Genomic DNA, 12,235 nt, shown 5'->3' with positions numbered 1-12,235 from the left:
ACGACTGGTTCATCAAAGGCTGTGGTACATGTATGTGCTATCCGGTCTGTGGGATGGTGCATATAAAAGATCCCTTGCTGCTAATCGAAAAGAGTAGTTCATGAAGTGGCGACAGCGGATTTCCTCCCTCAATATTTGTGTTGTCCTTAACCATATGTCCGTAAATAAAATGTGTTGAGTGTGTCGTTAAATAAACATTTCCTTCTTGTTCGTTGATGGGCCCATGCCTTGGGTTATTTCTCGTTCCAGCCAGTGCACCACGACTGGTTTATCAAAGATCATGCTATATTCTATCCTCTGTGTGGAATGGTGAATATAAAAGATCCCTTGCTACTAATGGAAAAATGTAGCAGGTTTCCTCTATAAGACTGTGTGTTAAAATTACCAAATGTTCAACATCCAACAGCCAAGGATTAATCATTAAGCATGATCTAGTAGTGTCGTTAAACAAAACAAACTTACTAACATTAATTGAATTAATGAAATAATAGCTGTTATTGTTTGTCCTCTGAATTCCTACTAACAAATGTTATAGCAGTACAATATATTCATGTATAGGCTTTCTGCCAGAGGGTCAAAACGGGCATGGCGCCATACCCAGATTTATTTTTTTTAGTTAATATTTTGACAAAATTAATTACTCTTATCATAACTGCATGATTTTCTGAACCCCAACCCTAAACTTAACCCATTTTTTTTCTGGGGGAGGCCCCCATACCCCCTGTTGACTGTGGTTGCATTCACTTCCATAGCACCATACCCAAAAGTTTCTTTCTAGCAGAAAAACTGATGTATATATATATATATATAAACGAAGTTTTACAAAATGGCTGCACGGCTGGTATAAATATAGCCTGTGATAATGTAATAATGCTGTCAAATATAATATGTTCAATATTGCAAAGCTCAAAATTAATTATGTGGAGTGGAAAGCAGTCTTTGCTTCTCAAATGCTAAAAAATGAGAATGGTTTTAGAAATAAGTCTTGAAATTAGATTTCTAATTAGACTTGAAGTGTAAAAAGTTTAAACAGCAGTGTGGAAGAATTCACCCAAATGTCGATAAAGTTTGTGATTTATATTATCACATTTGAAAATAAGGAATTCTTGATACATCGAGGGGTTAGTGCCAGAACCCATTATATGGTGAATTATACAAAAATGAGTTAATCACCTTGTCAGCATCATGGGAAGGTGTACTATCATTTCACAATGTCTCATTCAAACCAATCATTTATTTATGCTTTTATAGAACAGAACCCAAACCAATTATCTTTTATGTCCATATCCACAAAAGGCAAAAACCATGCTTTTAGCACTACCTTATTCTGTCTCTAGAATTTTGTAGTATCACCCATAGCTGACAGACATAATGCGTTAGCTTACAACACTGGATTGTGGTGGGCTGTAAACTGTCTGAGAAGATTGAATCATAGGTGCCATACCGCATGACAGGCTAATGACATATGCTAGCTCTAAGTGTTTACATCCAGCTAAGGTGTTTTATATAAACTATCTCTGGCTGGGTGTTTTGGCTTACAAAGAAATAACAACTCTGGCTGAGGTAGCTAGAATTGATTGTTTACGCATCATGATGACTGGTCCGTTTGTGATAATCTGAGATGGACTGCAAACAATGGGGGGGGGGGGGGGGCTGGAAGTGTTTAGTTCTTAGACATCTGGAATGTGGTAAAATGTGTGTGTTGTTAACTAGTTGCTGAATAAATGCTGATTATGTAAATAGTTTAATAAGAAGTGATTGCAGAGTTAATTTAGTTCTACAGAAGAAACACGCAGTTAAGAAAATATTAACTGAACAAAGACAGAGAACCTAGTTAAACAGGAAAGTTGTTTTCCCTTATTTTAGTCTGAATAGTTACTATGTGTATTGGAGGAAAAAAATAATTAAATTAATTTGCCGGGGGCAGGACGTAGCCCAGTAGTAAAGTGCTGGCCTGGTGTACGGTCAGTCTAGGATCGATTCCTGTTAGTGTAATCATTGGACTATTTCTCGTTCCAGCCAGTGCTTCACAACTGGTGTTACAGACCATGATATGTAGGCCTACTATCCTGTCTGTGGGATGATGCATATATTAAAGATCCCTTGGTGCTAATAAAAAATAGTTGCCCATAGTTTCCTCTCTAAAATATATTTGTGGTCATTAACCACATGTCTGACACCACATACCTGTAGTTGTGTTGAGTGTGTCATTAAATATAAAATTCCTTTCTTTCTTTCTTTCTTTTTTTAAACATGGCTCCCATATGCAACAACCTTAGTTAAAAATTATGATCTAGCTATGTCTGTATTTTGTAGACCATTTGAATATTATATAAAAAAAAAAATTTAAGTTGCAATTTAAAATGAAAATGCCTGGGAATTGTTTATTGTAAAAAAGATGCCGGCCCAAAGATGATAAATGTTCTATGACCATACGCAATAAAATATTTTAATTTACTTAGCATAGAGGGAAATCAGTTTATATTATTTCAAAGGCATCATCACAGGATTGTAACTTTTCTAGTCACTGCATATTTTATAGACATTATATAATATTTGACATATAGTTGAACATGAATTAGTAGATACAGGTTAAGTATTTTTCTTTAAATCGGAGTCCGTTCATGGTAGTTCATATTATAACTAATTGGTTAGAAGAAGCGACCCCTTTTATATAAATGGCATAAAATAAATATGCATACTAATAATAAATATTGTTCATTGCAGTAGTTGAAATGTATGCACATTCATATTTTCTGGGCTAAAATATCTAGATATTACTACATTAACTGGAATAATTGTAGCATTTCAGATGTTCCAATGATGAGATATCTCTGGTCATTATAACAAAGTGGTTACTGCTATAGTGTGTTTAAATAAAATGTGTGTGTGTACATATATATCATTCTACGAGCGCATTGGACAAACATTATACTTAATCACGCACCAGATCAGTACTGATGACGAATGCATTAAACTGTATTTAGATATGTTTTACACCTGGTCTTATTGTACTTAATGGCATTCACTGGTACATTAAAGATTGTGATATGTACATTCCTGTCAATGGGGGAAATGCATATAAATGATACCTTGTCGCTGTTTTGTTGGAGCAGCCACTATGCCGGTAACAATTTTCCTTTTGCATTTTCGCAATACCTCACATGTAGAGAGGACATATGATAACTATGGTTTAAACAACTTTCAGATCAGGTTGCAGGGGTCTGGATTGAAAATTAACGTTGTGGAAAGACACTGGTTTAAGATGTGATAATAATCCAGCTCAAATTTCAAAACATCACTTGCCGGATTCGTTTCGAGTTGTGCTGTGTCATAGCCAGCTTTGTTTTGTAGATCCACATAGTCACGATCACGGGACACACACACCTTCCCACCTGCGTCGTATTGAATTCTTAGGGGAACAAAAATAACAGTTAAAACTTGATACACAACTATCCACAAGCACCAAACGCCTAGAGTTTGAGGATTAAAAAAAATATGGAACATGGAATAGGTGATTTTAACAATTCACTAGCCATATATATATATATATATATATATATATATATATATATTAGGGTAGCCAGGATTGTTTATTGGGGGTGGAGTGAAGATCGAGGGCACTGCTTTTACACATTTTATGGGGTGACATGCATTATAAAAGTTGGTATTGTGAAAAAAAAAGAGGTCCTCTTGTGCCCAATCCCTTGCTACCTGGATACGCCAGTGCATATATGTGCAATTTAAAGTATATCAATCAATAGATTTTGGTTTCAACACAGGTACCTTTAGTAGTATTACTTGCATGGACAGCAGAATTGTGGTAATTATTTGCTAATGTCATATTATTTTAATAAGTTTTAATCACATATAACTTCTAAACATTGTTTTAGTAATGATGAGATTTTTGTGCATTTTTGTAAAACCTACGAAAATGTGCATTCTGCTGGGAATCGTTACACGTTGATTGTAAATATATTTGTCATTTTATTCTCTTTAAATTGCTGTTTAAATCATTAAGTTGAAGAACATAATTTTGTTTTAGAACATGTCAAAACATAGACACGTTAGAACGAGTGAAAACTTTTAAAGAAAAATGCTGAATATAGTTACTGGCCCTGTATTCATTTTGTTTCGTTCAATTACTGTGTATTAAAAATCATTAAATGTGTTAACTTATCTTAACAGTTGATTATTAATTCCGTCAGTAGCTCAGCACTATAGGTGGTGCAGTTTACTCTGATAGCTTACATTTCGTGTTTAATTAGTGTAATAAATATATGTTATAACTGGTATGATAGCTTACATTTCATGTAATAATTAATATAACAAATATATCTGTTATAACTGGTTTTAAGGCTTTGCTTTGTTTGACAAATTGTTTTTCTAAAGTTGTTAAGAGCTTCTAGCAAACTGCTACAATACCAGGGAGCCCAATTTACCATCTCAGTGTAGGATAAGGTTACTGTGCACACAGCTGGAAACACCCATGACCCTTTCCAGTGTCTGCCATCCAAAGATCATTTGTTATTGTTTACAATTACTTCCTGCCGCCAGTACATTTTCAAAGTATTAACAACACAGACCCAATTAGGTGTCTCAGAGCTGCTGTGAAATTAAACGTTTACTGTATGGCACGTGGACTCACTGCAAGATAACATTATTCTTGACTTGAGATTCACACATATGCTGGACTGTAAGAAAAACTGTTTATAAAATAGCTTGCTCTGGCATGCAGGTTGGAGCTGTTTGTGTTCAAGTTCCAGGAGCCAGAATAAATTAAATAGGTCTTCATCTAATTACATCATGATTTATTATTATTAGCAGACAAAACTTTTAAGGTTTATACAAAAACGAATAACTGCTAGCATCTAAAAGCAAAATATTTAGCAAAAGTTAAGTTTCCGATTTTTAAGTGCATTCCAAAGTTTTCAGTGCAGTTTTCTCAGATTGAAGTGGAAAGGAGATAAGTGGTTCTGGGACTAACCCCTCGATGTCATCTAGAACATTATTTAAAAATATATATATATGTAAAGAAAAGGCTGCTTGTAAAACAGATTAAATTAGCAGAAAATAAGAGTGTGCATTTTGATCCGAATTGCTGCATGCTCCAGGTCAGTTTTGAGTTTGATACTTTGATACCAGTGATACAATAGCAATGATAAAATGTGATTCAGTACATTACTTACAGAATATTATTCATTTTGTTTTTAAGTTTTGTTTTAGTTTTTTTAATTAAAAAGCTTTATGATTGTTGCATTATGGACGTGTACATTAAATGTTATGTATACATATTGGTCTTATAAATGTGGTGTCTGTATTAGGATTGAAATTAAGAAAACTAATCAATTGACACTTTTCTCTGTTCAGAACTATACTTAAACAGACTTCTCACCAAATACATTCCCATTACCAGGGCGGGACGTAGCCCAGTGGTAAAGCGCTCGCTTGATGCGCAGTTGGTCTGGGATTGATCCCAGTCTGTGGGCCCACTGGGCTATTTATCGCTCCAGCCAGCTAGTGCACCACGACTGGTATATATCAAAGGCTGTGGTATGTGTTATTCTCTCTGTAGGATGGTGCATATAAAAGACCCCTTGCTGCTAATCGAAAAGAGTAGCCCATGAAGTGGGGACAAGAAGTTTCCTTTTTCAATATCTGTGTGGTCCTTAACCATATGTTCGACGCCATATAACTGTAAATAAAATGTGTTGAGTGCGTCGTTAAATAAAACATTTCTTCCTTCATTCCCATTACCCTAATACCAGTTGTTGCCTGGTCCGAACATCTCAAAAGCCAATGAAATGGCTATAATCTTTCACTATGTACCCATTTGATTGGCTGTTTCAGATAGGTGGGCCAGTCCATAGGTATAGGTGGGAGAATATATATATTTGGTTAAAGGTCAGGATAATTAATGTGAAAATACAATATTTTGTTTGATGCAATATAATTGCAGCTGTTAATTACCAGTTACATAATGGATGTGGCTGCAATACATTAGCATGTATACTTGTAAGTAGCATATTTAAAGCTGAAACATTTGGGAATGTGCGTAATCAGTGCAGGGGGGTGGGGGTGCACCCCCTTATTGTGTTTGGTGGGGGGTGCATGAAATATTTTTGTTGACTTGGTGTTTTGTGGCATTACTTCAATTAATAACACGTTATAGTGGTTGGTATGCTTTTTAAATGTTACACCCCTGTATGTGCACATTTGATATTAACAACTTTCAACAAGGTCAGTAACAATGATGCTGAATGGTGCCAATTTAAAAAATGGTGTGTTTTTTTTTTTTTAAATAAAGGTTATTAACCCCAGAAAACGACTATAGTAGTACCAGGCTTGGGGCCCTGGTATCCTACATGTACTTACAATAATTTAATATGTTAGACATTGTATATAAGTGAATAGTACTCAATATATATATATATATATATAATCTCACATTAATCAAACTTTTTCTCTTTTTTTTTAACAGTGTTGCCACAAACTTGTATGTGTCAGTGTATTCTTACGCCATAAAGATAGCGTGGGAAAATATATTTGTAACAGTTTACTGTAAACTACAGTAATAAAATGCAGTAATTCCATTTGTAAATACTCTCTTTTTATAAATGGTTGGATTGGCTCAAATGATATCATGTGACTTGTAAAAAAAAAACCCACATTCATAAAACCATGAACATAAATTTTACACTTTCAGCAGTGCTTTGAAAACAAAATAGCGCTTTTCTTTCAAATTAATAAAATAACTGTTATTTGTTAATGTTCAATCAGTAAATGTTATCGTTTGTATTAATGTATGAACGAATGTGAATTTTACGCAGAATGGGGATTCCCTTTATTCCATGTATTAATTTGACAGAAAGAGTTTGTTATTTTATATTGATGAAATAGTTATACACATGGAATTATAAAGATTGAATGTGATAATTTCTGATGTGATGGAACTTTGAAAGTTTGAAGCACAGAACCACTTTATATAACTACATGTATGTGTGAAAAGCTCAACATTATTACTAATATATTACGCCTGTTCATACAGCATGTAATTATGTGGTTTATACCTTTTGTTCATATTTGAACGTCAAAAGTCATCACATTCAATTGATAATTGTACATGTGGTTTTTTTTATAATAGCATCGACTGGTGGTTGAACAGACATTACATATTTATCTACAATATAATTGTGTGTTTCATTGTTTACTAACAAAGTTGAATTTTATATGTGATATTAAATGCTTTTACAAGTCTTTCATAATACACACGTTTTTTGTTGTTTTTTAAAACCCATTTTTTCAGTCTTTTTTTCTTTCTTTTTTTAATGAAAAGAAAAGTAAAATTCTCTAAGCCATAGAAATATATATTTTTTTACTAAGACACTGCTAAAAGCTCCCCACCCACTATTTTTTTAATAGCTAGTATCAACATTATTACTTCAAAATAAATACCCTTCTTTCCCAAACCAGGCCACTGGCCATGCCAGAGACCAGGCTTGGGATGGACGTGTCTGAACCTTTTGTAGAATAGGGGTACGTTAATAAGAGTTTTGGTCCAGGTATTGTAGACCATGCAAATATCAGTCACTATTAACATCATAATGTCTGTATAAAGTGCAAAGATATGTAATGTGGAACTGAATGTCGGTAATGTAAAATTTAATGTCAGTAGGCCCACCACAATTAATTTCCTAACACTAAGGATGAGTGTTTTCGTTGGGAGTTGATCTTTCCTGCTAGTGTTTGTTTTTGATGGCAATCATATTTTATTGCATATGAGAGAGAGACGGAGAGAGAGAGACAAATGGATTTGGCACACAGACACACACACAAATGGATTTGGCACACAGACACACACACAAATGGATTTGGCACACAGACACACACACAAATGGATTTGGCACACGGACACACACAAATGGATTTGGCACACAGACACAAATGGATTTGGCACAAGTTATCCAACTTAAAAGGCCCGCTCCTAATTACAAACATTAAATTGTGCAGTAATAGCGACTGCAATTTTCAGTACATCAATCAATAAAAGTAAACGTTTGTGAAAAAGAACAGAAAGAACAGAAAGGTGTTAATGTGATCCCTTATTTCTTTTTATCAGTGTATTTTTAATAAGAATCACCGTCTCATATTACATCTGTATACTTCATATAGACATTTCAACGCTATTAGTGACTGAAATATGGATCCCAACACAAAGTGTTACCTTATTAAATAAACGAAAGGTGAAAAGACATACAATACACGTTGCAGTGTACATGTATCTTGTATTGACATTTTTGTTGAAAGTGAAAAAGTTATGTTTTTGCTTGTTTCTTTTATATTATTATTACGATGGTTCAATATGAAGTATATTGTGCAAATATGAAGTAACAAAAATGCAGCTTTAAATGTTTTGTGCAAATTGTAATTACCAGAGTGAATATACATGTGTGTGTATGTTTAGTATTTTCATTACAAGCAGGAGTGAACATACAAAATGTGTTTTATATGCCATGAAATAAAGTGCTTCCAGCAACTCGTTTCTTGTTTTCGCCTCTGTGAAGTTAAAAGGTAAAATATAGGTATTTCTTTTCCAGCAGCGGCAGCGGCGTCAACCTTTGTGTTGAAGTTAACATTATTTTCACTTTTAGATCGGTTTCTCACACACTATCATCCTGAGGTCAATGAAACTTGGTTTATACATGCATGTTCATCAAAGTGCAACAAAACATTTTATGGTAGGCAAGATTGTATTCTACGGAATTCTTGGTGGTGGTGGTGGGTGGTTGCCATTTTGATGGGATGTGGTTCAATGGTAGTTTGCAGATTACCATCCTCCACCCTGCAGAGAGATGTAGCTCAGTAAGGCTCGCCATCAATGGACTCATTTATGTGTTTTCCTCCACCCCAACCAGAGCCCTACAACTGGTATCAAAGGCAGCAATATCTCCTGTCCAGTGTATGGGCAAAATGCATATAAAAGATAGCTTACTTTTTAAATAGGTGTCAAAATAGCCATAAATTGTTTCACATTAAACGGCCATAATTTAAAATATTTTAAGCTTTAAGGGATTTCGAATGAGGGGTGGATGACTTTGTGCTTGAACTACAGTTAGACAAGGGTGTGGAATCTTGTTCAGTTGGTAAAGAACTCTCCTATATTTAAAATGTCACGGTTTTTTTTACATACAATTTCATTCTCAACTTATTTTCGTGCTTCTATTCAATTAAACCAGCGTCGTGGCAGGCCATCGGTCTACAGGCTGGTAGGTACGGGGTTCGGATCCCAGTTGAGGAATGGAATTTTTAATCAAGATCCCGACTCCAAACCCTGAGAGTGCTCTGCAAGGCTCAACGGGTAGGTGTAAACCACTTGCACCGACCAGTGATCCATAACTGGTTCAACAAAGGCCATGGTTTGTGCTATCCTGCCTGTGGGAAGCACAAATAAAATATCCCTTGCTGCCTGTAGCCTATGTGGAGACGGCGGGTTTCCTCTAAAAAAATCTGTATGGTCCTTAACCATATGTCTGATGCCATATAACCATAAATAAAATGTGTTGAGTGCGTCGTTAAATAAAACACTTCTTTCCATTAAATTAAGGTCCGGGTGCCCACACGTCAGCTATCTGGGCCGTCTGTCCAGGACAGTGGGTTAGTGGTTAGTGAGAGAAAAGAGGGTGTAGTGGTCTTACACCTACCCACTGAGCCCTTAAGAACTCGCTCTGGGTTGGAGCCGGTACCAGGCTGCGAACCCTATACCTACCAGCCTGTAGTCCGATTACTTAACTACTGCTCCACCGAGGCTGGTTGCATACTATTAGGAAATGGATACTAAAATAATGACAACCGATGTTTTGGTAATATTTGTAGGTTTTTTGCACAGCTCTTTACATTTGGTTTTGGATATAGATGTTGATCATCATTTCGGATATAGATGTTGATCATCGATTCATTCATACATTTGATTTCGGATATAGATGTTGATCATCGATTCATTCATACATTTGATTTCGGATATAGATGTTGACCATCGATTCCTTCATACATTTGATTTCGGATATAGATGTTGATCATCGATTCCTTCATACATTTGATTTCAGATATAGATGTTGATCATCGATTCCTTCATACATTTGATTCTGCTCGACACCAATGCCAATGGAGGAGGTGGGGGATGGGACGTAGCTCAGTGGTACAGCGCTCTGCTGATGCGCGATCGATCTAGGATCAATTCCTGTCAGTAGGCCCATTGGGCTATTTCTCATTCCAGCCAGTGCTCCACACCTGGTTTAAGAAAGGTTGTAGTATGTGCTATTCTGTGTATGGGATGGAGCATATAAAAGATCCCTTGCTGCTAATCAAAAAGAATACCAGTAGCCTATGAAGTGGTGACAGCAGGTTTCCTCTCTCATATCTGTGTGGTCCTTGACCATATGTCCGACGCCATATATAGCCATAAATAAAATGTGTTGAGTGTGTTGTTAAATGAAACATTTCCTTCCTATCACCAATGGCTTTTTTATGCTGGGGTGTCGTTAAACATTCATTCATACACACATTTTTTTACTAAAGTACTAATCAAAATTAAACCCAGGTGATTTTCCGGTCTTATATATTAGTTATGAAAATCCCTGGAATAAAAACCATAAAAATGTGTCAGTATTATTATGACCTGTTATGGTATTCAAACAACCGGTAGAAAAAATGACAATAAATGACCTGTTATAGATAGAAATAGGAGATGTATTTACGTATTAACAATTTTACTGCAAAACATACGTCAGGTGTGTTCAATATCAAACTGGGTGTTATAGTCCGTTTCAAATTACATATGTTTTGCAGTAAAACTAAATTCATCTCATATTTCTATCTATAATTGGTCATTTATTGTCATTTTTGGTATCGGTTGTTTGAATACCATAACAGGTCATGATAATACTGACACATTTTTATGGTTTTTATTCCAGGGATTTTTATAACCAATATGTAAGACTGGAAAATCACCTGGGTATAATTTTGATTAGTACTTTAGCTATTTGGTATGTAATACTAGGGTGAGAAGAAATCGTCTACTATCATATAAACTACTCTTTTGGGTATACATATTTTCAAACTTCAGGAGCAGGCAACATTTCCACTATGGGCGAGTATCCCCATTTTGATTTTATCTTGACCAGTGTTTTTAATAAATGCACATAAAAACAGAAAATGTTTTGTATTTCCAAAACGTGAATTCCTCGTACTGAAATTAATGACCATAAAAGTAAATAAAAATAAATAAATTAAAACCCCCATCTTTTAGTGGTTGGTACAGAATATAGTATGTCACAGCTGAAGATAAATACTAGTATCCAGAACACCTATTGACAATATAATCGGCCCAGCAATATATTAATTTACAGCAATAACAACCTGTGACATTGCTTCACTAAACTGTACATTCACTACAGCTGTGTGTAATAATCAGGTATATTTGAATATTTAATTGCAGGTAATTCCAAGCTGCTGTTCATTCAAACACATATATGAATATTAATGAATAGCAAATGTGGTAGACCAGACTGTATAATTAAATTACAGATGAAAAAAGAAACAAATGTTTATTTAACAACACCCTCAACACATTTTAATAATTGTTACATGGTATTGGACATACACGTACAGTTAAGGACCACACAAATAATAAGACAAAACCTGCTGCCGTCGTGCATCATCCCACAGGATAGTGCATACCACTGCCTTTGTTACACCAGTTTTTAAATAAAACATTATTTTGTTTCTTTTTCCTAAAGTTAAAGTTTCTTTTGTTTAAAGACACCACTGGAATCCATTGATTTATTAATCATCGGCTTTTGGATGTCAAACATTTTTCATTGTTGTTATCTATTATCGTGCTCATAGCCAATTACGGTTCAAGTATGCTGTGCTGGACACACACCTCACTGGGCTCTGTCTGTCTGTCCAGGACAATGGGTAAGTGCTTGTTAGAGTGATGTCAGCGTAATGGCCGTACCCCCCCCCCCCCCCCCCCCACCCCCCCCCCCCCCCCCCCCCCCCCCCACTGAGTTGTTAAATTCTCTCCGAGTGGGAGCCCATACCGAGGATGAGAAACCCAGTATCTACCAGCCTGAAGTCCAATGGCTTAACCACGACACCACAGAGGCTGTTATATGTTTCAGCAAATCCAACCATGTGCCCGATGCCATATAACCGTAAATAAAATGTAATGAGT

This window comes from Gigantopelta aegis, chromosome 15 (assembly GCF_016097555.1).
Source record: "Gigantopelta aegis isolate Gae_Host chromosome 15, Gae_host_genome, whole genome shotgun sequence".
NCBI classification, from domain to species: Eukaryota; Metazoa; Mollusca; class Gastropoda; order Neomphalida; family Peltospiridae; genus Gigantopelta; species Gigantopelta aegis.
This window is presented reverse-complemented; position numbering follows the sequence as displayed.